This window comes from Sardina pilchardus, chromosome 8, assembly GCF_963854185.1.
Source record: "Sardina pilchardus chromosome 8, fSarPil1.1, whole genome shotgun sequence".
Taxonomy (NCBI): domain Eukaryota; kingdom Metazoa; phylum Chordata; class Actinopteri; order Clupeiformes; family Clupeidae; genus Sardina; species Sardina pilchardus.
In genome coordinates, this window is record NC_085001.1 from 6,412,671 (window position 1) to 6,428,851 (window position 16,181).

Sequence of the window (16,181 nt, forward strand, 5' to 3'; positions counted from 1 at the left end):
AGACCCAACATCCTTCATTGGAACCCTTGAAGCAACGGGGACTGGTGTAAACAGAAGAAGATGTAGGCCAAGTAGTTCGTAATCAGCTTTGCTGTAAAAGTCTCTGACAGGGTCTAGGCTCCAGTGAGAATTGAACTCACGACCCCTGGTTTACAAGACCAGTGCTCTAACCACTGAGCTATGAAGCCACATGTTTTGAATATAACCACTGAGCTATGAAGCCACATGTTTTGAGGTTTTGGCTCGGAAAATCTGTCGTGCGACATTTCATGTGGCTCTATTTTGACGGCTGTGTGGAAAATGAGGTCTGATCAGCGAATCCATTAAATACAGGTAGATTGTCGACAGGTGCGCATTCTCCTGACCTCTATCACGGCAGCTTAGCATCAAAGACAAACGATGGTATGTGAGAATTGAATCTCTGTGCCATAGACCAAGAAATAGGCTCCAGCGAGGATTGAACTCGCGACCCCTGGTTTACGAGACCAGTGCTCTTGCCACTGAGCTATGGAGCCTTGTACGATGGAGAGTATTCAGTGTTTCATCCGGAAATGTTGCCTGTGCCTGTCCTTTCATGATACAAAGAGCAATTGGCGGAAAAAAATAAACCTTAACAGCTATCTGCGCCCCAAAGCACCATCAACCAAAAATGCATTTTCTACGGTGAATTTGTAGTGCCTTTCCCGCATGCTAATGTGCAAGTAGCTTTAAAGAAGGCACAGATTTCACAACCCCAGAAGGTAGGTTGACTTAATACACTTTATAGGAAGCTTTGAATTTATCGGGATTCTTGTCTATACAAGGCGGCGAAAACCAGAGGATCCAAGGAAAGTTGTTCATGTCAGCTTTGCTGATAAGCTGCTATGCAGGGTGCAGGCTCCAGTGAGGATTGAACTCACGACCCCTGGTTTACAAGACCAGTGCTCTAACCACTGAGCTATGAAGCCACAGATATGGCGACTTTGGGTCAGAAAATCTGTTGGGCCACATTTCATATGGATCCCTGTGTGAGAAGGCGTGTCGAAAAGCAGGTTTGATCGGTGAGCAGTTTCTAATGTTTCTTTTGCCGAACTTTACCGCAGAAGGTTAGTTTCACGGCCAAATGATGTTCTCTGTCAAACAGGCTCCAGCGAGGATTGAACTCGCGACCCCTGGTTTACGAGACCAGTGCTCTTGCCACTGAGCTATGGAGCCTGGCGTCCGAAGTTAGTAGACCCAAGAGGCTTTATTGGAACCCTTGAAGCAGCCTGGGACTCTTGTAAACAGAAGGTGGTGAACAGAAGACGATGCAGGCAAAGTAGTCGATATTGGCTTTGCTGTAAAACTCATAGACAAGCTCTAAGCTCCAGTGAGGATTGAACTCACGACCCCTGGTTTACAAGACCAGTGCTCTAACCACTGAGCTATGAAGCCACAGATGTCTGTGTTTTGGGTCAGAAAATCTGTTGTGCAACGTTTCATGTGGCTGGCTATTTTGACAACTGTGTGGAAAATAAGGTCTGGTCGGCTAACCCTTAAATACGAGTAGATTGTCGACTGGTGCGCATTCTCCTGACCTCTATCACAGAAGCTTAGCATCAAAGACAAACAACGGTATGTGAATCTCTGTGCCAAAGACCAAGAAACAGGCTCCAGCGAGGATTGAACTCGCGACCCCTGGTTTACGAGACCAGTGCTCTTGCCACTGAGCTATGGAGTCTGGCGTTGGAAGAAGGTAGACCCAACATCCTTCATTGGAACCCTTGAAGCAACGGGGACTGGTGTAAACAGAAGAAGATGTAGGCCAAGTAGTTCGTAATCAGCTTTGCTGTAAAAGTCTCTGACAGGGTCTAGGCTCCAGTGAGAATTGAACTCACGACCCCTGGTTTACAAGACCAGTGCTCTAACCACTGAGCTATGAAGCCACATGTTTTGAATATAACCACTGAGCTATGAAGCCACATGTTTTGAGGTTTTGGCTCGGAAAATCTGTCGTGCGACATTTCATGTGGCTCTATTTTGACGGCTGTGTGGAAAATGAGGTCTGATCAGCGAATCCATTAAATACAGGTAGATTGTCGACAGGTGCGCATTCTCCTGACCTCTATCACGGCAGCTTAGCATCAAAGACAAACAATGGTATGTGAGAATTGAATCTCTGTGCCATAGACCAAGAAATAGGCTCCAGCGAGGATTGAACTCGCGACCCCTGGTTTACGAGACCAGTGCTCTTGCCACTGAGCTATGGAGCCTTGTACGATGGAGAGTATTCAGTGTTTCATCCAGAAATGTTGCCTGTGCCTGTCCTTTCATGATACAAAGAGCAATTGACGGAAAAAAATAAACCTTAACAGCTATCTGCGCCCCAAAGCACCATCAACCAAAAATGCATTTTCTACGGTGAATTTGTAGTGCCTTTCCCGCATGCTAATGTGCAAGTAGCTTTAAAGAAGGCACAGATTTCACAACCCCAGAAGGTAGGTTGACTTAATACACTTTATAGGAAGCTTTGAATTTATCGGGATTCTTGTCTATACAAGGCGGCGAAAACCAGAGGATCCAAGGAAAGTTGTTCATGTCAGCTTTGCTGATAAGCTGCTATGCAGGGTGCAGGCTCCAGTGAGGATTGAACTCACGACCCCTGGTTTACAAGACCAGTGCTCTAACCACTGAGCTATGAAGCCACAGATAGGGCGACTTTGGGTCAGAAAATCTGTTGGGCCACATTTCATATGGATCCCTGTGTGAGAAGGCGTGTCGAAAAGCAGGTTTGATCGGTGAGCAGTTTCTAATGTTTCTTTTGCCGAACTTTACCGCAGAAGGTTAGTTTCACGGCCAAATGATGTTCTCTGTCAAACAGGCTCCAGCGAGGATTGAACTCGCGACCCCTGGTTTACGAGACCAGTGCTCTTGCCACTGAGCTATGGAGCCTGGCGTCCGAAGTTAGTAGACCCAAGAGGCTTTATTGGAACCCTTGAAGCAGCCTGGGACTCTTGTAAACAGAAGGTGGTGAACAGAAGACGATGCAGGCAAAGTAGTCGATATTGGCTTTGCTGTAAAACTCATAGACAAGATCTAGGCTCCAGTGAGGATTGAACTCACGACCCCTGGTTTACAAGACCAGTGCTCTAACCACTGAGCTATGAAGCCCCAGATGTCTGTGTTTTGGGTCAGAAAATCTGTTGTGCAACGTTTCATGTGGCTGGCTATTTTGACAACTGTGTGGAAAATAAGGTCTGGTCGGCTAACCCTTAAATACGAGTAGATTGTCGACTGGTGCGCATTCTCCTGACCTCTATCACAGAAGCTTAGCATCAAAGACAAACAACGGTATGTGAATCTCTGTGCCAAAGACCAAGAAACAGGCTCCAGCGAGGATTGAACTCGCGACCCCTGGTTTACGAGACCAGTGCTCTTGCCACTGAGCTATGGAGCCTGGCGTTGGAAGAAGGTAGACCCAACATCCTTCATTGGAACCCTTGAAGCAACGGGGACTGGTGTAAACAGAAGAAGATGTAGGCCAAGTAGTTCGTAATCAGCTTTGCTGTAAAAGTCTCTGACAGGGTCTAGGCTCCAGTGAGAATTGAACTCACGACCCCTGGTTTACAAGACCAGTGCTCTAACCACTGAGCTATGAAGCCACATGTTTTGAATATAACCACTGAGCTATGAAGCCACATGTTTTGAGGTTTTGGCTCGGAAAATCTGTCGTGCGACATTTCATGTGGCTCTATTTTGACGGCTGTGTGGAAAATGAGGTCTGATCAGCGAATCCATTAAATACAGGTAGATTGTCGACAGGTGCGCATTCTCCTGACCTCTATCACGGCAGCTTAGCATCAAAGACAAACGATGGTATGTGAGAATTGAATCTCTGTGCCATAGACCAAGAAATAGGCTCCAGCGAGGATTGAACTCGCGACCCCTGGTTTACGAGACCAGTGCTCTTGCCACTGAGCTATGGAGCCTTGTACGATGGAGAGTATTCAGTGTTTCATCCGGAAATGTTGCCTGTGCCTGTCCTTTCATGATACAAAGAGCAATTGGCGGAAAAAAATAAACCTTAACAGCTATCTGCGCCCCAAAGCACCATCAACCAAAAATGCATTTTCTACGGTGAATTTGTAGTGCCTTTCCCGCATGCTAATGTGCAAGTAGCTTTAAAGAAGGCACAGATTTCACAACCCCAGAAGGTAGGTTGACTTAATACACTTTATAGGAAGCTTTGAATTTATCGGGATTCTTGTCTATACAAGGCGGCGAAAACCAGAGGATCCAAGGAAAGTTGTTCATGTCAGCTTTGCTGATAAGCTGCTATGCAGGGTGCAGGCTCCAGTGAGGATTGAACTCACGACCCCTGGTTTACAAGACCAGTGCTCTAACCACTGAGCTATGAAGCCACAGATATGGCGACTTTGGGTCAGAAAATCTGTTGGGCCACATTTCATATGGATCCCTGTGTGAGAAGGCGTGTCGAAAAGCAGGTTTGATCGGTGAGCAGTTTCTAATGTTTCTTTTGCCGAACTTTACCGCAGAAGGTTAGTTTCACGGCCAAATGATGTTCTCTGTCAAACAGGCTCCAGCGAGGATTGAACTCGCGACCCCTGGTTTACGAGACCAGTGCTCTTGCCACTGAGCTATGGAGCCTGGCGTCCGAAGTTAGTAGACCCAAGAGGCTTTATTGGAACCCTTGAAGCAGCCTGGGACTCTTGTAAACAGAAGGTGGTGAACAGAAGACGATGCAGGCAAAGTAGTCGATATTGGCTTTGCTGTAAAACTCATAGACAAGCTCTAGGCTCCAGTGAGGATTGAACTCACGACCCCTGGTTTACAAGACCAGTGCTCTAACCACTGAGCTATGAAGCCACAGATGTCTGTGTTTTGGGTCAGAAAATCTGTTGTGCAACGTTTCATGTGGCTGGCTATTTTGACAACTGTGTGGAAAATAAGGTCTGGTCGGCTAACCCTTAAATACGAGTAGATTGTCGACTGGTGCGCATTCTCCTGACCTCTATCACAGAAGCTTAGCATCAAAGACAAACAACGGTATGTGAATCTCTGTGCCAAAGACCAAGAAACAGGCTCCAGCGAGGATTGAACTCGCGACCCCTGGTTTACGAGACCAGTGCTCTTGCCACTGAGCTATGGAGTCTGGCGTTGGAAGAAGGTAGACCCAACATCCTTCATTGGAACCCTTGAAGCAACGGGGACTGGTGTAAACAGAAGAAGATGTAGGCCAAGTAGTTCGTAATCAGCTTTGCTGTAAAAGTCTCTGACAGGGTCTAGGCTCCAGTGAGAATTGAACTCACGACCCCTGGTTTACAAGACCAGTGCTCTAACCACTGAGCTATGAAGCCACATGTTTTGAATATAACCACTGAGCTATGAAGCCACATGTTTTGAGGTTTTGGCTCGGAAAATCTGTCGTGCGACATTTCATGTGGCTCTATTTTGACGGCTGTGTGGAAAATGAGGTCTGATCAGCGAATCCATTAAATACAGGTAGATTGTCGACAGGTGCGCATTCTCCTGACCTCTATCACGGCAGCTTAGCATCAAAGACAAACGATGGTATGTGAGAATTGAATCTCTGTGCCATAGACCAAGAAATAGGCTCCAGCGAGGATTGAACTCGCGACCCCTGGTTTACGAGACCAGTGCTCTTGCCACTGAGCTATGGAGCCTTGTACGATGGAGAGTATTCAGTGTTTCATCCAGAAATGTTGCCTGTGCCTGTCCTTTCATGATACAAAGAGCAATTGACGGAAAAAAATAAACCTTAACAGCTATCTGCGCCCCAAAGCACCATCAACCAAAAATGCATTTTCTACGGTGAATTTGTAGTGCCTTTCCCGCATGCTAATGTGCAAGTAGCTTTAAAGAAGGCACAGATTTCACAACCCCAGAAGGTAGGTTGACTTAATACACTTTATAGGAAGCTTTGAATTTATCGGGATTCTTGTCTATACAAGGCGGCGAAAACCAGAGGATCCAAGGAAAGTTGTTCATGTCAGCTTTGCTGATAAGCTGCTATGCAGGGTGCAGGCTCCAGTGAGGATTGAACTCACGACCCCTGGTTTACAAGACCAGTGCTCTAACCACTGAGCTATGAAGCCACAGATATGGCGACTTTGGGTCAGAAAATCTGTTGGGCCACATTTCATATGGATCCCTGTGTGAGAAGGCGTGTCGAAAAGCAGGTTTGATCGGTGAGCAGTTTCTAATGTTTCTTTTGCCGAACTTTACCGCAGAAGGTTAGTTTCACGGCCAAATGATGTTCTCTGTCAAACAGGCTCCAGCGAGGATTGAACTCGCGACCCCTGGTTTACGAGACCAGTGCTCTTGCCACTGAGCTATGGAGCCTGGCGTCCGAAGTTAGTAGACCCAAGAGGCTTTATTGGAACCCTTGAAGCAGCCTGGGACTCTTGTAAACAGAAGGTGGTGAACAGAAGACGATGCAGGCAAAGTAGTCGATATTGGCTTTGCTGTAAAACTCATAGACAAGCTCTAGGCTCCAGTGAGGATTGAACTCACGACCCCTGGTTTACAAGACCAGTGCTCTAACCACGGAGCTATGAAGCCACAGATGTCTGTGTTTTGGGTCAGAAAATCTGTTGTGCAACGTTTCATGTGGCTGGCTATTTTGACAACTGTGTGGAAAATAAGGTCTGGTCGGCTAACCCTTAAATACGAGTAGATTGTCGACTGGTGCGCATTCTCCTGACCTCTATCACAGAAGCTTAGCATCAAAGACAAACAACGGTATGTGAATCTCTGTGCCAAAGACCAAGAAACAGGCTCCAGCGAGGATTGAACTCGCGACCCCTGGTTTACGAGACCAGTGCTCTTGCCACTGAGCTATGGAGTCTGGCGTTGGAAGAAGGTAGACCCAACATCCTTCATTGGAACCCTTGAAGCAACGGGGACTGGTGTAATCAGAAGAAGATGTAGGCCAAGTAGTTCGTAATCAGCTTTGCTGTAAAAGTCTCTGACAGGGTCTAGGCTCCAGTGAGAATTGAACTCACGACCCCTGGTTTACAAGACCAGTGCTCTAACCACTGAGCTATGAAGCCACATGTTTTGAATATAACCACTGAGCTATGAAGCCACATGTTTTGAGGTTTTGGCTCGGAAAATCTGTCGTGCGACATTTCATGTGGCTCTATTTTGACGGCTGTGTGGAAAATGAGGTCTGATCAGCGAATCCATTAAATACAGGTAGATTGTCGACAGGTGCGCATTCTCCTGACCTCTATCACGGCAGCTTAGCATCAAAGACAAACGATGGTATGTGAGAATTGAATCTCTGTGCCATAGACCAAGAAATAGGCTCCAGCGAGGATTGAACTCGCGACCCCTGGTTTACGAGACCAGTGCTCTTGCCACTGAGCTATGGAGCCTTGTACGATGGAGAGTATTCAGTGTTTCATCCAGAAATGTTGCCTGTGCCTGTCCTTTCATGATACAAAGAGCAATTGACGGAAAAAAATAAACCTTAACAGCTATCTGCGCCCCAAAGCACCATCAACCAAAAATGCATTTTCTACGGTGAATTTGTAGTGCCTTTCCCGCATGCTAATGTGCAAGTAGCTTTAAAGAAGGCACAGATTTCACAACCCCAGAAGGTAGGTTGACTTAATACACTTTATAGGAAGCTTTGAATTTATCGGGATTCTTGTCTATACAAGGCGGCGAAAACCAGAGGATCCAAGGAAAGTTGTTCATGTCAGCTTTGCTGATAAGCTGCTATGCAGGGTGCAGGCTCCAGTGAGGATTGAACTCACGACCCCTGGTTTACAAGACCAGTGCTCTAACCACTGAGCTATGAAGCCACAGATATGGCGACTTTGGGTCAGAAAATCTGTTGGGCCACATTTCATATGGATCCCTGTGTGAGAAGGCTTGTCGAAAAGCAGGTTTGATCGGTGAGCAGTTTCTAATGTTTCTTTTGCCGAACTTTACCGCAGAAGGTTAGTTTCACGGCCAAATGATGTTCTCTGTCAAACAGGCTCCAGCGAGGATTGAACTCGCGACCCCTGGTTTACGAGACCAGTGCTCTTGCCACTGAGCTATGGAGCCTGGCGTCCGAAGTTAGTAGACCCAAGAGGCTTTATTGGAACCCTTGAAGCAGCCTGGGACTCTTGTAAACAGAAGGTGGTGAACATAAGACGATGCAAGCAAAGTAGTCGATATTGGCTTTGCTGTAAAACTCATAGACAAGCTCTAGGCTCCAGTGAGGATTGAACTCACGACCCCTGGTTTACAAGACCAGTGCTCTAACCACTGAGCTATGAAGCCACAGATGTCTGTGTTTTGGGTCAGAAAATCTGTTGTGCAACGTTTCATGTGGCTGGCTATTTTGACAACTGTGTGGAAAATAAGGTCTGGTCGGCTAACCCTTAAATACGAGTAGATTGTCGACTGGTGCGCATTCTCCTGACCTCTATCACAGAAGCTTAGCATCAAAGACAAACAACGGTATGTGAATCTCTGTGCCAAAGACCAAGAAACAGGCTCCAGCGAGGATTGAACTCGCGACCCCTGGTTTACGAGACCAGTGCTCTTGCCACTGAGCTATGGAGCCTGGCGTTGGAAGAAGGTAGACCCAACATCCTTCATTGGAACCCTTGAAGCAACGGGGACTGGTGTAAACAGAAGAAGATGTAGGCCAAGTAGTTCGTAATCAGCTTTGCTGTAAAAGTCTCTGACAGGGTCTAGGCTCCAGTGAGAATTGAACTCACGACCCCTGGTTTACAAGACCAGTGCTCTAACCACTGAGCTATGAAGCCACATGTTTTGAATATAACCACTGAGCTATGAAGCCACATGTTTTGAGGTTTTGGCTCGGAAAATCTGTCGTGCGACATTTCATGTGGCTCTATTTTGACGGCTGTGTGGAAAATGAGGTCTGATCAGCGAATCCATTAAATACAGGTAGATTGTCGACAGGTGCGCATTCTCCTGACCTCTATCACGGCAGCTTAGCATCAAAGACAAACGATGGTATGTGAGAATTGAATCTCTGTGCCATAGACCAAGAAATAGGCTCCAGCGAGGATTGAACTCGCGACACCTGGTTTACGAGACCAGTGCTCTTGCCACTGAGCTATGGAGCCTTGTACGATGGAGAGTATTCAGTGTTTCATCCAGAAATGTTGCCTGTGCCTGTCCTTTCATGATACAAAGAGCAATTGACGGAAAAAAATAAACCTTGACAGCTATCTGCGCCCCAAAGCACCATCAACCAAAAATGCATTTTCTACGGTGAATTTGTAGTGCCTTTCCCGCATGCTAATGTGCAAGTAGCTTTAAAGAAGGCACAGATTTCACAACCCCAGAAGGTAGGTTGACTTAATACACTTTATAGGAAGCTTTGAATTTATCGGGATTCTTGTCTATACAAGGCGGCGAAAACCAGAGGATCCAAGGAAAGTTGTTCATGTCAGCTTTGCTGATAAGCTGCTATGCAGGGTGCAGGCTCCAGTGAGGATTGAACTCACGACCCCTGGTTTACAAGACCAGTGCTCTAACCACTGAGCTATGAAGCCACAGATATGGCGACTTTGGGTCAGAAAATCTGTTGGGCCACATTTCATATGGATCCCTGTGTGAGAAGGCTTGTCGAAAAGCAGGTTTGATCGGTGAGCAGTTTCTAATGTTTCTTTTGCCGAACTTTACCGCAGAAGTTTAGTTTCACGGCCAAATGATGTTCTCTGTCAAACAGGCTCCAGCGAGGATTGAACTCGCGACCCCTGGTTTACGAGACCAGTGCTCTTGCCACTGAGCTATGGAGCCTGGCGTCCGAAGTTAGTAGACCCAAGAGGCTTTATTGGAACCCTTGAAGCAGCCTGGGACTCTTGTAAACAGAAGGTGGTGAACAGAAGACGATGCAGGCAAAGTAGTCGATATTGGCTTTGCTGTAAAACTCATAGACAAGCTCTAGGCTCCAGTGAGGATTGAACTCACGACCCCTGGTTTACAAGACCAGTGCTCTAACCACTGAGCTATGAAGCCACAGATGTCTGTGTTTTGGGTCAGAAAATCTGTTGTGCAACGTTTCATGTGGCTGGCTATTTTGACAACTGTGTGGAAAATAAGGTCTGGTCGGCTAACCCTTAAATACGAGTAGATTGTCGACTGGTGCGCATTCTCCTGACCTCTATCACAGAAGCTTAGCATCAAAGACAAACAACGGTATGTGAATCTCTGTGCCAAAGACCAAGAAACATGCTCCAGCGAGGATTGAACTCGCGACCCCTGGTTTACGAGACCAGTGCTCTTGCCACTGAGCTATGGAGCCTGGCGTTGGAAGAAGGTAGACCCAACATCCTTCATTGGAACCCTTGAAGCAACGGGGACTGGTGTAAACAGAAGAAGATGTAGGCCAAGTAGTTCGTAATCAGCTTTGCTGTAAAAGTCTCTGACAGGGTCTAGGCTCCAGTGAGAATTGAACTCACGACCCCTGGTTTACAAGACCAGTGCTCTAACCACTGAGCTATGAAGCCACATGTTTTGAATATAACCACTGAGCTATGAAGCCACATGTTTTGAGGTTTTGGCTCGGAAAATCTGTCGTGCGACATTTCATGTGGCTCTATTTTGACGGCTGTGTGGAAAATGAGGTCTGATCAGCGAATCCATTAAATACAGGTAGATTGTCGACAGGTGCGCATTCTCCTGACCTCTATCACGGCAGCTTAGCATCAAAGACAAACGATGGTATGTGAGAATTGAATCTCTGTGCCATAGACCAAGAAATAGGCTCCAGCGAGGATTGAACTCGCGACCCCTGGTTTACGAGACCAGTGCTCTTGCCACTGAGCTATGGAGCCTTGTACGATGGAGAGTATTCAGTGTTTCATCCAGAAATGTTGCCTGTGCCTGTCCTTTCATGATACAAAGAGCAATTGACGGAAAAAAATAAACCTTAACAGCTATCTGCGCCCCAAAGCACCATCAACCAAAAATGCATTTTCTACGGTGAATTTGTAGTGCCTTTCCCGCATGCTAATGTGCAAGTAGCTTTAAAGAAGGCACAGATTTCACAACCCCAGAAGGTAGGTTGACTTAATACACTTTATAGGAAGCTTTGAATTTATCGGGATTCTTGTCTATACAAGGCGGCGAAAACCAGAGGATCCAAGGAAAGTTGTTCATGTCAGCTTTGCTGATAAGCTGCTATGCAGGGTGCAGGCTCCAGTGAGGATTGAACTCACGACCCCTGGTTTACAAGACCAGTGCTCTAACCACTGAGCTATGAAGCCACAGATATGGCGACTTTGGGTCAGAAAATCTGTTGGGCCACATTTCATATGGATCCCTGTGTGAGAAGGCGTGTCGAAAAGCAGGTTTGATCGGTGAGCAGTTTCTAATGTTTCTTTTGCCGAACTTTACCGCAGAAGGTTAGTTTCACGGCCAAATGATGTTCTCTGTCAAACAGGCTCCAGCGAGGATTGAACTCGCGACCCCTGGTTTACGAGACCAGTGCTCTTGCCACTGAGCTATGGAGCCTGGCGTCCGAAGTTAGTAGACCCAAGAGGCTTTATTGGAACCCTTGAAGCAGCCTGGGACTCTTGTAAACAGAAGGTGGTGAACAGAAGACGATGCAGGCAAAGTAGTCGATATTGGCTTTGCTGTAAAACTCATAGACAAGCTCTAGGCTCCAGTGAGGATTGAACTCACGACCCCTGGTTTACAAGACCAGTGCTCTAACCACTGAGCTATGAAGCCACAGATGTCTGTGTTTTGGGTCAGAAAATCTGTTGTGCAACGTTTCATGTGGCTGGCTATTTTGACAACTGTGTGGAAAATAAGGTCTGGTCGGCTAACCCTTAAATACGAGTAGATTGTCGACTGGTGCGCATTCTCCTGACCTCTATCACAGAAGCTTAGCATCAAAGACAAACAACGGTATGTGAATCTCTGTGCCAAAGACCAAGAAACAGGCTCCAGCGAGGATTGAACTCGCGACCCCTGGTTTACGAGACCAGTGCTCTTGCCACTGAGCTATGGAGTCTGGCGTTGGAAGAAGGTAGACCCAACATCCTTCATTGGAACCCTTGAAGCAACGGGGACTGGTGTAAACAGAAGAAGATGTAGGCCAAGTAGTTCGTAATCAGCTTTGCTGTAAAAGTCTCTGACAGGGTCTAGGCTCCAGTGAGAATTGAACTCACGACCCCTGGTTTACAAGACCAGTGCTCTAACCACTGAGCTATGAAGCCACATGTTTTGAATATAACCACTGAGCTATGAAGCCACATGTTTTGAGGTTTTGGCTCGGAAAATCTGTCGTGCGACATTTCATGTGGCTCTATTTTGACGGCTGTGTGGAAAATGAGGTCTGATCAGCGAATCCATTAAATACAGGTAGATTGTCGACAGGTGCGCATTCTCCTGACCTCTATCACGGCAGCTTAGCATCAAAGACAAACGATGGTATGTGAGAATTGAATCTCTGTGCCATAGACCAAGAAATAGGCTCCAGCGAGGATTGAACTCGCGACCCCTGGTTTACGAGACCAGTGCTCTTGCCACTGAGCTATGGAGCCTTGTACGATGGAGAGTATTCAGTGTTTCATCCAGAAATGTTGCCTGTGCCTGTCCTTTCATGATACAAAGAGCAATTGACGGAAAAAAATAAACCTTAACAGCTATCTGCGCCCCAAAGCACCATCAACCAAAAATGCATTTTCTACGGTGAATTTGTAGTGCCTTTCCCGCATGCTAATGTGCAAGTAGCTTTAAAGAAGGCACAGATTTCACAACCCCAGAAGGTAGGTTGACTTAATACACTTTATAGGAAGCTTTGAATTTATCGGGATTCTTGTCTATACAAGGCGGCGAAAACCAGAGGATCCAAGGAAAGTTGTTCATGTCAGCTTTGCTGATAAGCTGCTATGCAGGGTGCAGGCTCCAGTGAGGATTGAACTCACGACCCCTGGTTTACAAGACCAGTGCTCTAACCACTGAGCTATGAAGCCACAGATAGGGCGACTTTGGGTCAGAAAATCTGTTGGGCCACATTTCATATGGATCCCTGTGTGAGAAGGCGTGTCGAAAAGCAGGTTTGATCGGTGAGCAGTTTCTAATGTTTCTTTTGCCGAACTTTACCGCAGAAGGTTAGTTTCACGGCCAAATGATGTTCTCTGTCAAACAGGCTCCAGCGAGGATTGAACTCGCGACCCCTGGTTTACGAGACCAGTGCTCTTGCCACTGAGCTATGGAGCCTGGCGTCCGAAGTTAGTAGACCCAAGAGGCTTTATTGGAACCCTTGAAGCAGCCTGGGACTCTTGTAAACAGAAGGTGGTGAACAGAAGACGATGCAGGCAAAGTAGTCGATATTGGCTTTGCTGTAAAACTCATAGACAAGATCTAGGCTCCAGTGAGGATTGAACTCACGACCCCTGGTTTACAAGACCAGTGCTCTAACCACTGAGCTATGAAGCCCCAGATGTCTGTGTTTTGGGTCAGAAAATCTGTTGTGCAACGTTTCATGTGGCTGGCTATTTTGACAACTGTGTGGAAAATAAGGTCTGGTCGGCTAACCCTTAAATACGAGTAGATTGTCGACTGGTGCGCATTCTCCTGACCTCTATCACAGAAGCTTAGCATCAAAGACAAACAACGGTATGTGAATCTCTGTGCCAAAGACCAAGAAACAGGCTCCAGCGAGGATTGAACTCGCGACCCCTGGTTTACGAGACCAGTGCTCTTGCCACTGAGCTATGGAGCCTGGCGTTGGAAGAAGGTAGACCCAACATCCTTCATTGGAACCCTTGAAGCAACGGGGACTGGTGTAAACAGAAGAAGATGTAGGCCAAGTAGTTCGTAATCAGCTTTGCTGTAAAAGTCTCTGACAGGGTCTAGGCTCCAGTGAGAATTGAACTCACGACCCCTGGTTTACAAGACCAGTGCTCTAACCACTGAGCTATGAAGCCACATGTTTTGAATATAACCACTGAGCTATGAAGCCACATGTTTTGAGGTTTTGGCTCGGAAAATCTGTCGTGCGACATTTCATGTGGCTCTATTTTGACGGCTGTGTGGAAAATGAGGTCTGATCAGCGAATCCATTAAATACAGGTAGATTGTCGACAGGTGCGCATTCTCCTGACCTCTATCACGGCAGCTTAGCATCAAAGACAAACGATGGTATGTGAGAATTGAATCTCTGTGCCATAGACCAAGAAATAGGCTCCAGCGAGGATTGAACTCGCGACCCCTGGTTTACGAGACCAGTGCTCTTGCCACTGAGCTATGGAGCCTTGTACAATGGAGAGTATTCAGTGTTTCATCCGGAAATGTTGCCTGTGCCTGTCCTTTCACGATACAAAGAGCAATTGGCGGAAAAAAATAAACCTTAACAGCTATCTGCGCCCCAAAGCACCATCAACCAAAAATGCATTTTCTACGGTGAATTTGTAGTGCCTTTCCCGCATGCTAATGTGCAAGTAGCTTTAAAGAAGGCACAGATTTCACAACCCCAGAAGGTAGGTTGACTTAATACACTTTATAGGAAGCTTTGAATTTATCGGGATTCTTGTCTATACAAGGCGGCGAAAACCAGAGGATCCAAGGAAAGTTGTTCATGTCAGCTTTGCTGATAAGCTGCTATGCAGGGTGCAGGCTCCAGTGAGGATTGAACTCACGACCCCTGGTTTACAAGACCAGTGCTCTAACCACTGAGCTATGAAGCCACAGATATGGCGACTTTGGGTCAGAAAATCTGTTGGGCCACATTTCATATGGATCCCTGTGTGAGAAGGCGTGTCGAAAAGCAGGTTTGATCGGTGAGCAGTTTCTAATGTTTCTTTTGCCGAACTTTACCGCAGAAGGTTAGTTTCACGGCCAAATGATGTTCTCTGTCAAACAGGCTCCAGCGAGGATTGAACTCGCGACCCCTGGTTTACGAGACCAGTGCTCTTGCCACTGAGCTATGGAGCCTGGCGTCCGAAGTTAGTAGACCCAAGAGGCTTTATTGGAACCCTTGAAGCAGCCTGGGACTCTTGTAAACAGAAGGTGGTGAACAGAAGACGATGCAGGCAAAGTAGTCGATATTGGCTTTGCTGTAAAACTCATAGACAAGCTCTAGGCTCCAGTGAGGATTGAACTCACGACCCCTGGTTTACAAGACCAGTGCTCTAACCACTGAGCTATGAAGCCACAGATGTCTGTGTTTTGGGTCAGAAAATCTGTTGTGCAACGTTTCATGTGGCTGGCTATTTTGACAACTGTGTGGAAAATAAGGTCTGGTCGGCTAACCCTTAAATACGAGTAGATTGTCGACTGGTGCGCATTCTCCTGACCTCTATCACAGAAGCTTAGCATCAAAGACAAACAACGGTATGTGAATCTCTGTGCCAAAGACCAAGAAACAGGCTCCAGCGAGGATTGAACTCGCGACCCCTGGTTTACGAGACCAGTGCTCTTGCCACTGAGCTATGGAGTCTGGCGTTGGAAGAAGGTAGACCCAACATCCTTCATTGGAACCCTTGAAGCAACGGGGACTGGTGTAAACAGAAGAAGATGTAGGCCAAGTAGTTCGTAATCAGCTTTGCTGTAAAAGTCTCTGACAGGGTCTAGGCTCCAGTGAGAATTGAACTCACGACCCCTGGTTTACAAGACCAGTGCTCTAACCACTGAGCTATGAAGCCACATGTTTTGAATATAACCACTGAGCTATGAAGCCACATGTTTTGAGGTTTTGGCTCGGAAAATCTGTCGTGCGACATTTCATGTGGCTCTATTTTGACGGCTGTGTGGAAAATGAGGTCTGATCAGCGAATCCATTAAATACAGGTAGATTGTCGACAGGTGCGCATTCTCCTGACCTCTATCACGGCAGCTTAGCATCAAAGACAAACGATGGTATGTGAGAATTGAATCTCTGTGCCATAGACCAAGAAATAGGCTCCAGCGAGGATTGAACTCGCGACCCCTGGTTTACGAGACCAGTGCTCTTGCCACTGAGCTATGGAGCCTTGTACGATGGAGAGTATTCAGTGTTTCATCCAGAAATGTTGCCTGTGCCTGTCCTTTCATGATACAAAGAGCAATTGACGGAAAAAAATAAACCTTAACAGCTATCTGCGCCCCAAAGCACCATCAACCAAAAATGGATTTTCTACGGTGAATTTGTAGTGCCTTTCCCGCATGCTAATGTGCAAGTAGCTTTAAAGAAGGCACAGATTTCACAACCCCAG

General features: G+C 46.7%; 56 non-coding genes across 56 annotated transcripts; all 56 read right to left on the minus strand.

The window, feature by feature from the left end:
* Window positions 1-115: 115 nt before the first annotated feature.
* trnat-ugu (transfer RNA threonine (anticodon UGU)) lies at window positions 116-188 on the minus strand. The gene has a single exon. It is a non-coding gene; the product is annotated as a tRNA-Thr (tRNA).
* A 254-nt stretch (window positions 189-442) lies between these two features.
* On the minus strand, window positions 443-515 carry trnat-cgu (transfer RNA threonine (anticodon CGU)). The gene has a single exon. It is a non-coding gene; the product is annotated as a tRNA-Thr (tRNA).
* A 359-nt stretch (window positions 516-874) lies between these two features.
* On the minus strand, window positions 875-947 carry trnat-ugu (transfer RNA threonine (anticodon UGU)). Its single transcript has one exon. It is a non-coding gene; the product is annotated as a tRNA-Thr (tRNA).
* Window positions 948-1,121: 174 nt separating this feature from the next.
* Window positions 1,122-1,194, minus strand: trnat-cgu (transfer RNA threonine (anticodon CGU)). The gene has a single exon. It is a non-coding gene; the product is annotated as a tRNA-Thr (tRNA).
* Window positions 1,195-1,340: 146 nt separating this feature from the next.
* Window positions 1,341-1,413, minus strand: trnat-ugu (transfer RNA threonine (anticodon UGU)). The gene has a single exon. It is a non-coding gene; the product is annotated as a tRNA-Thr (tRNA).
* A 213-nt stretch (window positions 1,414-1,626) lies between these two features.
* Window positions 1,627-1,699, minus strand: trnat-cgu (transfer RNA threonine (anticodon CGU)). Its single transcript has one exon. It is a non-coding gene; the product is annotated as a tRNA-Thr (tRNA).
* A 132-nt stretch (window positions 1,700-1,831) lies between these two features.
* trnat-ugu (transfer RNA threonine (anticodon UGU)) lies at window positions 1,832-1,904 on the minus strand. Its single transcript has one exon. It is a non-coding gene; the product is annotated as a tRNA-Thr (tRNA).
* Window positions 1,905-2,158: 254 nt separating this feature from the next.
* trnat-cgu (transfer RNA threonine (anticodon CGU)) lies at window positions 2,159-2,231 on the minus strand. Its single transcript has one exon. It is a non-coding gene; the product is annotated as a tRNA-Thr (tRNA).
* A 359-nt stretch (window positions 2,232-2,590) lies between these two features.
* trnat-ugu (transfer RNA threonine (anticodon UGU)) lies at window positions 2,591-2,663 on the minus strand. Its single transcript has one exon. It is a non-coding gene; the product is annotated as a tRNA-Thr (tRNA).
* A 174-nt stretch (window positions 2,664-2,837) lies between these two features.
* trnat-cgu (transfer RNA threonine (anticodon CGU)) lies at window positions 2,838-2,910 on the minus strand. The gene has a single exon. It is a non-coding gene; the product is annotated as a tRNA-Thr (tRNA).
* Window positions 2,911-3,056: 146 nt separating this feature from the next.
* trnat-ugu (transfer RNA threonine (anticodon UGU)) lies at window positions 3,057-3,129 on the minus strand. Its single transcript has one exon. It is a non-coding gene; the product is annotated as a tRNA-Thr (tRNA).
* Window positions 3,130-3,342: 213 nt separating this feature from the next.
* On the minus strand, window positions 3,343-3,415 carry trnat-cgu (transfer RNA threonine (anticodon CGU)). The gene has a single exon. It is a non-coding gene; the product is annotated as a tRNA-Thr (tRNA).
* Window positions 3,416-3,547: 132 nt separating this feature from the next.
* Window positions 3,548-3,620, minus strand: trnat-ugu (transfer RNA threonine (anticodon UGU)). The gene has a single exon. It is a non-coding gene; the product is annotated as a tRNA-Thr (tRNA).
* Window positions 3,621-3,874: 254 nt separating this feature from the next.
* On the minus strand, window positions 3,875-3,947 carry trnat-cgu (transfer RNA threonine (anticodon CGU)). Its single transcript has one exon. It is a non-coding gene; the product is annotated as a tRNA-Thr (tRNA).
* Window positions 3,948-4,306: 359 nt separating this feature from the next.
* On the minus strand, window positions 4,307-4,379 carry trnat-ugu (transfer RNA threonine (anticodon UGU)). The gene has a single exon. It is a non-coding gene; the product is annotated as a tRNA-Thr (tRNA).
* Window positions 4,380-4,553: 174 nt separating this feature from the next.
* Window positions 4,554-4,626, minus strand: trnat-cgu (transfer RNA threonine (anticodon CGU)). The gene has a single exon. It is a non-coding gene; the product is annotated as a tRNA-Thr (tRNA).
* A 146-nt stretch (window positions 4,627-4,772) lies between these two features.
* trnat-ugu (transfer RNA threonine (anticodon UGU)) lies at window positions 4,773-4,845 on the minus strand. Its single transcript has one exon. It is a non-coding gene; the product is annotated as a tRNA-Thr (tRNA).
* Window positions 4,846-5,058: 213 nt separating this feature from the next.
* On the minus strand, window positions 5,059-5,131 carry trnat-cgu (transfer RNA threonine (anticodon CGU)). The gene has a single exon. It is a non-coding gene; the product is annotated as a tRNA-Thr (tRNA).
* Window positions 5,132-5,263: 132 nt separating this feature from the next.
* trnat-ugu (transfer RNA threonine (anticodon UGU)) lies at window positions 5,264-5,336 on the minus strand. Its single transcript has one exon. It is a non-coding gene; the product is annotated as a tRNA-Thr (tRNA).
* A 254-nt stretch (window positions 5,337-5,590) lies between these two features.
* Window positions 5,591-5,663, minus strand: trnat-cgu (transfer RNA threonine (anticodon CGU)). Its single transcript has one exon. It is a non-coding gene; the product is annotated as a tRNA-Thr (tRNA).
* Window positions 5,664-6,022: 359 nt separating this feature from the next.
* On the minus strand, window positions 6,023-6,095 carry trnat-ugu (transfer RNA threonine (anticodon UGU)). The gene has a single exon. It is a non-coding gene; the product is annotated as a tRNA-Thr (tRNA).
* A 174-nt stretch (window positions 6,096-6,269) lies between these two features.
* Window positions 6,270-6,342, minus strand: trnat-cgu (transfer RNA threonine (anticodon CGU)). Its single transcript has one exon. It is a non-coding gene; the product is annotated as a tRNA-Thr (tRNA).
* A 146-nt stretch (window positions 6,343-6,488) lies between these two features.
* Window positions 6,489-6,561, minus strand: trnat-ugu (transfer RNA threonine (anticodon UGU)). Its single transcript has one exon. It is a non-coding gene; the product is annotated as a tRNA-Thr (tRNA).
* Window positions 6,562-6,774: 213 nt separating this feature from the next.
* On the minus strand, window positions 6,775-6,847 carry trnat-cgu (transfer RNA threonine (anticodon CGU)). The gene has a single exon. It is a non-coding gene; the product is annotated as a tRNA-Thr (tRNA).
* Window positions 6,848-6,979: 132 nt separating this feature from the next.
* trnat-ugu (transfer RNA threonine (anticodon UGU)) lies at window positions 6,980-7,052 on the minus strand. Its single transcript has one exon. It is a non-coding gene; the product is annotated as a tRNA-Thr (tRNA).
* A 254-nt stretch (window positions 7,053-7,306) lies between these two features.
* trnat-cgu (transfer RNA threonine (anticodon CGU)) lies at window positions 7,307-7,379 on the minus strand. The gene has a single exon. It is a non-coding gene; the product is annotated as a tRNA-Thr (tRNA).
* A 359-nt stretch (window positions 7,380-7,738) lies between these two features.
* On the minus strand, window positions 7,739-7,811 carry trnat-ugu (transfer RNA threonine (anticodon UGU)). Its single transcript has one exon. It is a non-coding gene; the product is annotated as a tRNA-Thr (tRNA).
* Window positions 7,812-7,985: 174 nt separating this feature from the next.
* trnat-cgu (transfer RNA threonine (anticodon CGU)) lies at window positions 7,986-8,058 on the minus strand. Its single transcript has one exon. It is a non-coding gene; the product is annotated as a tRNA-Thr (tRNA).
* Window positions 8,059-8,204: 146 nt separating this feature from the next.
* trnat-ugu (transfer RNA threonine (anticodon UGU)) lies at window positions 8,205-8,277 on the minus strand. Its single transcript has one exon. It is a non-coding gene; the product is annotated as a tRNA-Thr (tRNA).
* Window positions 8,278-8,490: 213 nt separating this feature from the next.
* Window positions 8,491-8,563, minus strand: trnat-cgu (transfer RNA threonine (anticodon CGU)). The gene has a single exon. It is a non-coding gene; the product is annotated as a tRNA-Thr (tRNA).
* A 132-nt stretch (window positions 8,564-8,695) lies between these two features.
* On the minus strand, window positions 8,696-8,768 carry trnat-ugu (transfer RNA threonine (anticodon UGU)). The gene has a single exon. It is a non-coding gene; the product is annotated as a tRNA-Thr (tRNA).
* A 254-nt stretch (window positions 8,769-9,022) lies between these two features.
* trnat-cgu (transfer RNA threonine (anticodon CGU)) lies at window positions 9,023-9,095 on the minus strand. Its single transcript has one exon. It is a non-coding gene; the product is annotated as a tRNA-Thr (tRNA).
* A 359-nt stretch (window positions 9,096-9,454) lies between these two features.
* Window positions 9,455-9,527, minus strand: trnat-ugu (transfer RNA threonine (anticodon UGU)). Its single transcript has one exon. It is a non-coding gene; the product is annotated as a tRNA-Thr (tRNA).
* A 174-nt stretch (window positions 9,528-9,701) lies between these two features.
* Window positions 9,702-9,774, minus strand: trnat-cgu (transfer RNA threonine (anticodon CGU)). Its single transcript has one exon. It is a non-coding gene; the product is annotated as a tRNA-Thr (tRNA).
* Window positions 9,775-9,920: 146 nt separating this feature from the next.
* Window positions 9,921-9,993, minus strand: trnat-ugu (transfer RNA threonine (anticodon UGU)). Its single transcript has one exon. It is a non-coding gene; the product is annotated as a tRNA-Thr (tRNA).
* A 213-nt stretch (window positions 9,994-10,206) lies between these two features.
* On the minus strand, window positions 10,207-10,279 carry trnat-cgu (transfer RNA threonine (anticodon CGU)). The gene has a single exon. It is a non-coding gene; the product is annotated as a tRNA-Thr (tRNA).
* A 132-nt stretch (window positions 10,280-10,411) lies between these two features.
* On the minus strand, window positions 10,412-10,484 carry trnat-ugu (transfer RNA threonine (anticodon UGU)). The gene has a single exon. It is a non-coding gene; the product is annotated as a tRNA-Thr (tRNA).
* Window positions 10,485-10,738: 254 nt separating this feature from the next.
* Window positions 10,739-10,811, minus strand: trnat-cgu (transfer RNA threonine (anticodon CGU)). The gene has a single exon. It is a non-coding gene; the product is annotated as a tRNA-Thr (tRNA).
* Window positions 10,812-11,170: 359 nt separating this feature from the next.
* trnat-ugu (transfer RNA threonine (anticodon UGU)) lies at window positions 11,171-11,243 on the minus strand. The gene has a single exon. It is a non-coding gene; the product is annotated as a tRNA-Thr (tRNA).
* A 174-nt stretch (window positions 11,244-11,417) lies between these two features.
* Window positions 11,418-11,490, minus strand: trnat-cgu (transfer RNA threonine (anticodon CGU)). Its single transcript has one exon. It is a non-coding gene; the product is annotated as a tRNA-Thr (tRNA).
* A 146-nt stretch (window positions 11,491-11,636) lies between these two features.
* On the minus strand, window positions 11,637-11,709 carry trnat-ugu (transfer RNA threonine (anticodon UGU)). Its single transcript has one exon. It is a non-coding gene; the product is annotated as a tRNA-Thr (tRNA).
* A 213-nt stretch (window positions 11,710-11,922) lies between these two features.
* Window positions 11,923-11,995, minus strand: trnat-cgu (transfer RNA threonine (anticodon CGU)). The gene has a single exon. It is a non-coding gene; the product is annotated as a tRNA-Thr (tRNA).
* A 132-nt stretch (window positions 11,996-12,127) lies between these two features.
* On the minus strand, window positions 12,128-12,200 carry trnat-ugu (transfer RNA threonine (anticodon UGU)). The gene has a single exon. It is a non-coding gene; the product is annotated as a tRNA-Thr (tRNA).
* Window positions 12,201-12,454: 254 nt separating this feature from the next.
* trnat-cgu (transfer RNA threonine (anticodon CGU)) lies at window positions 12,455-12,527 on the minus strand. The gene has a single exon. It is a non-coding gene; the product is annotated as a tRNA-Thr (tRNA).
* A 359-nt stretch (window positions 12,528-12,886) lies between these two features.
* trnat-ugu (transfer RNA threonine (anticodon UGU)) lies at window positions 12,887-12,959 on the minus strand. Its single transcript has one exon. It is a non-coding gene; the product is annotated as a tRNA-Thr (tRNA).
* Window positions 12,960-13,133: 174 nt separating this feature from the next.
* Window positions 13,134-13,206, minus strand: trnat-cgu (transfer RNA threonine (anticodon CGU)). The gene has a single exon. It is a non-coding gene; the product is annotated as a tRNA-Thr (tRNA).
* A 146-nt stretch (window positions 13,207-13,352) lies between these two features.
* Window positions 13,353-13,425, minus strand: trnat-ugu (transfer RNA threonine (anticodon UGU)). Its single transcript has one exon. It is a non-coding gene; the product is annotated as a tRNA-Thr (tRNA).
* A 213-nt stretch (window positions 13,426-13,638) lies between these two features.
* trnat-cgu (transfer RNA threonine (anticodon CGU)) lies at window positions 13,639-13,711 on the minus strand. The gene has a single exon. It is a non-coding gene; the product is annotated as a tRNA-Thr (tRNA).
* A 132-nt stretch (window positions 13,712-13,843) lies between these two features.
* Window positions 13,844-13,916, minus strand: trnat-ugu (transfer RNA threonine (anticodon UGU)). Its single transcript has one exon. It is a non-coding gene; the product is annotated as a tRNA-Thr (tRNA).
* A 254-nt stretch (window positions 13,917-14,170) lies between these two features.
* On the minus strand, window positions 14,171-14,243 carry trnat-cgu (transfer RNA threonine (anticodon CGU)). The gene has a single exon. It is a non-coding gene; the product is annotated as a tRNA-Thr (tRNA).
* Window positions 14,244-14,602: 359 nt separating this feature from the next.
* On the minus strand, window positions 14,603-14,675 carry trnat-ugu (transfer RNA threonine (anticodon UGU)). Its single transcript has one exon. It is a non-coding gene; the product is annotated as a tRNA-Thr (tRNA).
* Window positions 14,676-14,849: 174 nt separating this feature from the next.
* On the minus strand, window positions 14,850-14,922 carry trnat-cgu (transfer RNA threonine (anticodon CGU)). The gene has a single exon. It is a non-coding gene; the product is annotated as a tRNA-Thr (tRNA).
* A 146-nt stretch (window positions 14,923-15,068) lies between these two features.
* trnat-ugu (transfer RNA threonine (anticodon UGU)) lies at window positions 15,069-15,141 on the minus strand. The gene has a single exon. It is a non-coding gene; the product is annotated as a tRNA-Thr (tRNA).
* Window positions 15,142-15,354: 213 nt separating this feature from the next.
* Window positions 15,355-15,427, minus strand: trnat-cgu (transfer RNA threonine (anticodon CGU)). The gene has a single exon. It is a non-coding gene; the product is annotated as a tRNA-Thr (tRNA).
* Window positions 15,428-15,559: 132 nt separating this feature from the next.
* On the minus strand, window positions 15,560-15,632 carry trnat-ugu (transfer RNA threonine (anticodon UGU)). The gene has a single exon. It is a non-coding gene; the product is annotated as a tRNA-Thr (tRNA).
* Window positions 15,633-15,886: 254 nt separating this feature from the next.
* trnat-cgu (transfer RNA threonine (anticodon CGU)) lies at window positions 15,887-15,959 on the minus strand. The gene has a single exon. It is a non-coding gene; the product is annotated as a tRNA-Thr (tRNA).
* Between the last annotated feature and the right edge of the window lie 222 nt (window positions 15,960-16,181).